Genomic DNA, 6,550 nt, shown 5'->3' with positions numbered 1-6,550 from the left:
AGTGGGAAGGTTTGAAGCCACCCCCCACGGTGGCTTCGTCTGGGCACCCCTACCCACTTAAGTTACAAACTGCTCTTACACTAACACAGTTTGCTTTCTGCATCGCGTTTGTGTGGACCACCTTGTCATTGGTCCAGACACTCTCCTGCATTCTTTGTTTTTACCCTGCTCTTCTTTCTTCTTCTTCCTTCTTTAATTCTGTGGCAGCAATACCGCACCACTTACTGGCAAGGCACAGATATTTCAACACCTATTAAGGCTCCTCCAGCGTGGTGCGGTTTCATCTTTATGCTCAAAACTATCTGTGTGGATAAAGTTTTTGGCTCCGTGTAAATGTAGTGCATCACTTCACACTGGTGATGACCTCAACATCTTATTTTGTAGGTTTGAAAACCAGCCATTGACACCTCAATCCCACACAAATAGATTATCTGGACCCCCCACCAACAACACCCTCTTCTCTCCGACCCCTAACCTGCACTAAAGACCACAGAGAAAGATGTAAATAAACTCTTTAGGCATCAGAAGTTCAGAATAGCACCAGACAGGACCTGAATGTGTTTCCCACTTCTGTCAGGAACTTGTGCTGACAAACTGGCCCAAATCTTCACTCAGATCTTTAACAAGTCCCTGGAGCTGTGTGAGGTTCCTCCTGTTATAAACGCTCCATCATCATTCCTGTCCCCAATGCACTACCACCATGATAATGGACTACAGACCAGCCACCCTGACATCTGTGATCATCAAATCTTTTAAGCGATTGGTGTTGAAGTATCTGAACGACATTACAGGCCCCCAGTTGTACACCCTGCAGCTTTCTTACAAGGTGAACAGGCTGGCAGACGGTGCTGTCAACTTGGGACTACATTTCATCCTCTACCACCACTACCACCCAGGAATGTACACCAGAATTCTGTTTGTGTACCTGGACTTGGCCTTAAACACCATCAAACTAGGTGAAACTCCACCAGAAGCTCGCACAGCTCACTGTGCAGGTCTCCATCTATCAGTGGATCTCCACCGACCTGACTGACCAGTAGCAAAAGTTATGGCTGGTTAGCGTCTTCTCCCGTTCAAGAAACCATCAGCACTGGAACCCCCCAAAGATGTGTTCTCTCCCCATTCTTCCTCTCCCTTTCCGCAAATGACTGTACCTCAACGGATCCATCTGGGAAACTCCTGAAGTCTGCAGATAACACCACTGTCAATGCTCTGATCCAAGACAGTGGTGAGTTCATGTCCAGAAAGGGATTGGCTGGTCTACTGATGTGATCAGAACCACCTGGAGCTTAACTAGCTCAATAAAGTGATTCTGGAATGCTTCCCCCCACACTGCCTCCCTTCATCATCCTCAACAACACTGTCTCTACTGTGGATCATGTCCTGTTCATAATAAACTCCCTTTCTTGGGACCTGAGATGGTTTTTACACATAGACACTGTTGAGAAGAAGGCCAAGGAGAGACTGTACTTTCTGTGACAACTCAAGAAGTAAAACCTTCCAAAGAAGCTGCTAGTCATACACACAGCCATCATTCAGTCTGTCCTGTGTTCGTCCATCACTTTGTGGTTTGGCTCATCCACAAAAAAGGACAGGTCCTGACTGGATCAAACAATTAGATTTGCAGAGAAGATCATCTGGGCTGATCCCTCCGTCAAGAACTTGTACATGGTGAGGAAAAAGGCTGCCAACACATCTGCAGACGCCATACATCCTGCACACAAACTGTCTGGTTGCCCTCAGGTCGGTGCTGCAGAGTGGTATTTGCAAAAAACCAGCCGCCACAGAGATAGATTCCTCCCCCATGCATTCAATTTCATGAACACATCAAACACCTAACAGTCTGATTTGTCAGCTACACTGCTGTGAAACAAAATAAGTACATTGCAATTTCAGAATTCACAACCTTCCCCTTTTATTTTCTCTGCATAAAAACATATATATTGTATACAAAGATCTGTACGTTCTGTAACCCAAGTCAAATTCCTTGACTGAGCACACAATCACGAGAAAATAAATTGGAGTCTCAATGATTTTTACTCTGGCTTTAACATTTTTGTCATGTTTGAAGAGTTATATTTTTGACTTAAGATAAAATTTTCTGCACAACTGCATAAAGTTGGAATGTCAAGCTGGGTGAGTCCCAGCTTGATGAACAAGGCAGTCTCTGAAAACATTAGTAAAATTACATTTAGAGCCAAACAGAGATCTTTGATAACATACCACCTTCTCTGACATTTTACAGCTGTGCTGTTTCGTTATATTTCTTCAAAATACTCATTGACTAAACATCACAAAAAAACTTGAGGTCTAATGGACATAAAATGTATCGTCTGTAAGACGGTGCTTGGTTGCCTGTTTTTTTTGTCCCATATGTCTGTGTTGTCTGGTGATTGAATACCAACCTGCCCAAGTTGTATTCTTACCTCTGACACAGTGAATGCTAGAGATAAGCATAAGGAACCCGACTGTCCACCCACAATTTTCCACCTCCCATGTGTGTGTAAGTGGGTAAAGACAATGGAAGGATGAGTGGTTGGACTGTCTTAAAGGAGTGGAGAAGCCGGTGACCTTAGCAACAGACCAGAAAGTGATCTGAAAAGGAGGAGAGGGTGGTTAAGGTAGTTGAGCGGGAACCGTTTAATTGTACATACATAGCATTGGTCATACTTGAGTTAATATGGCCAGTTATGACGGGAAGGGCGGAGGCTGCTGTGAATTGATGGGTGGCCCAGAGGAAAAATGTTGGAAGAGGAAGAAGGATCAACATAAGTTTTCTGGGCGAGTGTTATAGTTGAGGGTTAAATCAGGAAGTAGCTTGAGGATAACTCTGGTGGAAGCTTGTGGTCAGATCCACGTAGGTGATTCTAGGACACAAGGAGACATGTGGTAAGTGCCAATAAATTACAGAGAGCATAACAGCTGAGATAGTTTCCTGATTGTTCATCTTCAACGGTCTGCAGAACAGCAGGAGTAGTTATGCCCTCAGGAAGAATTATAAAGACAGGAAAGAGCAGAGAATAAACAGAACCACTCCAGGATCATGAGTTATGTGAAATAACATTCAATTAAAAAAAAGAATTGGTGGTTATTTCAACATGGAGGAAATCCACTTTGAAAATGGACCTGTTCTAACTACTCATTAGCTTGACATATTTACTAACTGAGATTACTCTGAAAGCTGTGTATTATAGTTAATATTCTGACTGCTGATAGCTTCACAGAAAAACCCCCATTTTACTAACAGGAACCAAATAATACATTGAAGTACAGATTAGAGACGAGCGGAATGTCTTCAGAAAACTGGGGATCACCGTGAAATCAAAAGACTCATTTCAACTTTAAACTTGAATGCAAACCGGTTGAATTGCTCAGAAAATGTGCACTAGCATCTTTTTGTAGTTGTTAGAAAACAACTCTCAGTCGGAAAATAACAACTGTATGGATGGACTTTAAAATGTATTTGAAGTTATACGTTTACCAGTGTGTTTTATTTCATGCAATCTTGACATGCATACTGTATCTCAAAGATAAGATTAACCCTCTGCAATTAACATTTTTAACATCTCAGTGGGTGAAGATTTTTCACAGCGTCGTACGTTGTTGTATTACCAAAAAACTTAAGTTGCATAGTTTCTAGGTAACTCAACTATGTCTACGTCTCGATATTTATCGCCAGGATAGGGAGGCCTATGTGAAAGCAAGCAATTAAAGTCAAGTACCTCCTGGATGTTAGTCTTGGGTTGAAGGTCTGCAGTGGTTATTTCCCATGTGACTTGAATGCAGCACTGGAGGGTAGTGGTGACACACACACACACACACACTCTCTCTCTCTCTCTCTCTCTCTCTCTCTCTCTGTGTCTGTCTGTCTGAATTACAAGCCTGCGGTTCCCTGCAACACGGAGATTGGGCCAAATCAAGGGTGTGTGGAGAGCGTGGGCAGTGCCTAACAGACGTCAATTGAACAGGAGATTCCAACTTGTGGTCGAGGCTCAACTGAATGCTAAGCTCATCTCCAGACGTGTGTCACGGTGTGCTACACCCCCCTGTGTGAGCTATATGGAAATATGAAGGGCTCAATACCCATGTTAAGATGCTGCCAACTTCTGACCAAAGACTGGAACAACTTTCTGTCTTCCGTAGTAAAAAAAAAAAAAAGCCTCTAATGATGGTATGTTAGATGCAATTCACAGTCAGAAACCTAAAAAACAAAGACGGATAAGATAACTAAATGTTGAGGGAAGTCTAACATTCTTGTGATAAGAGCATAGTAAGAATATTGAAATGTTGAGGCTTTTTTTTTTTTTTTTTGCTCTCCTTACCAAAATTCTTCGCATTTCTCAGCTGTGGCTCATTTTGCTGACTACCAAGCTCAATTAAAACAATTGATGCTGCAGCCTCAAGATAATAATTATCTATATTTAGAGCTTGGAGCGATCACCAGTTTGGTTAGGTTCGAGCCGGAGTCCAGCTCCCGCTGAAGGCTAATTTCAATGACGCTCTAAATATAGCTTTGGTTTTAAAGTTTTTTTCCGACAAACAATGCCAGATTTTTCCCATGAAAAGGATTTTATGAAAGTAAATGAAATGTTATGATAAACAGATTTCAAAGTCACAGATCTATGAAATTCAAAGGCCACAGTCAGTCAGAGGCCTTTTTGTTTGTCACACACTAAACCACCAACCGTTTCCCCATGTTCATTTATGGGGCGCCTGAGCAGTGGCGTGATGCATTTATCTTGGGGTCTGGGTCTCACACAGACTCCAAACCACCTTCCTGCTACTCGTGACTTTGCTGCCGAGTGATGGAGGTTAAAGTGTGGTTCACACCTGAGAGTTTTAACAGTAAACCACCAGCTGAGGTTTTGGGAGTTTGCATGTCACGTCAATGGTGCTTTCCTTGAGGTGTGCCCACAGTGCAAATACATTTAGTCCTGGATGTAGGAAAAGAAATCCAGCCTGAAGCGCTACACCCCTTCACAAAGTCTTCACACCCTCCCTTTTTTTTATTTTGTCACCTTACCATCACAATGTTCTATGTCTGTTAGTTGTTTTTTTTTTGTGATAGACCAATGCAAATCATTTTTCTTGTTTTTGATAAATGAAAGACAAAATATGCATGGTCTCTACTTTTTATAAAATCTTTTTTGCAAATCAGGAGTGATGTGCATTTGTATTCAGCCATACTGACACAATATGATGCAGAACCACCTTTCTTTCAATTAAAGCAGCAAGTCTTTTGTGATATGGCTCCGCTTTAAGCTCGATCTGGCTTGAAGTAAATTTCAAGTCTTGTCACATACCCCCTGTGGGGTTTAGATTTACTTCTGGACTTTGACTAGGCCATTCTAAAAGATAAATGTGGTTGAATGTGCATCATTCCACTACAACTCTGGCTGTTGGAGTCACTATTCTTCTTAGACAACTCTCAATCTCAAGTGTTTTGCAGCGTCCAATAGGTTTATTTCCTAAAATAACCGCACATCTTCCCCTCAACTCTGACCTTCAGTGTCCCTGCTAAAGAAAAGCATCCCCATAGCATGATGTTGCTACTATAGGTGCCTTCCACGTAGCTTTATGCAATCTGCAAATAGAACTTCTGAAGGTTTTCTGTCCATAATGGCTTTATTTTTGCCAAGCTTCCATAAAGTTTAGATACTAATAGCTGTCCTTACAACACTTTCTTACACTTGAGCTATAGGTCGCTCTCCTTGTTTGTCCGATCAATCTGGGTGGAAGGCATGTCTTAGAGATGATGGATGGAATAGTTTTCAATGATATGCTTGAGATCTTGTTTTAAAATCTGCTTTAAACTTCTCCACCACATTACCTTAGACCTGCGTGCTACCTTGCGTGGTCTTCGTGGGCTCTGCTTGCTAATGAAGGGACTTCTAAAGGCAGTTTACCATATTTGATTGCAGTTGAAGTTGTTGAAAATGTGCAAAACATTCAGTTGTACAAATACTTTTACAATGCACTGTAAATAAGTTTTTCATATCATAGGGTCTGGAAATTTGGTTGCTCAGGATTTAGGACAGTAGTCTGACTTCTCGGTTTTCAGGTTGCAGTTGTATTGTGCAGTGATTAAAAAAAAAAAATAATAATATGCAAACAAACAAAAAAAGGTTTTAAACAATTAGTATCAGTGGGCCCCCTTGAGGCTGGAGACCAAAATGCAGTCTCCCATCTTGCACCCTGATGGCAGTCAGAACCTTGGCACGATGAAACGTGCAACAACGCACAACATTCCACGGGAGCTTGCATTGCACCACTGGCTGTTATACAGAGGCTTTCACCCAAAAAAAGTACCTGTAACCTTCAAGTCACTGGAAATATGAAGGAGCTAATGTTCCTTCTGGAGAGTCATTACATTCACCCTTTTTGTCCATGGCACCTTCGGGTGTTCGTGAAGGAAAAAAAAATGCTTTGACTTCTCCAAAGCCATTGCCCTGCCAGTGTTTGCCCTCTGTTCTTAGATCACTCCCTGTAGTGGTTAGCAGACCTCATTGTCACAGAATAAAGTGGGCATTGCGTAACAGAAATCCTGGAA

The sequence above is a fragment of the Fundulus heteroclitus genome, chromosome 23, assembly GCF_011125445.2.
Source record: "Fundulus heteroclitus isolate FHET01 chromosome 23, MU-UCD_Fhet_4.1, whole genome shotgun sequence".
NCBI classification, from domain to species: Eukaryota; Metazoa; Chordata; class Actinopteri; order Cyprinodontiformes; family Fundulidae; genus Fundulus; species Fundulus heteroclitus.
The sequence above is the reverse complement of the archived record's forward strand: the minus strand, read 5'-3'. Positions refer to the sequence as shown.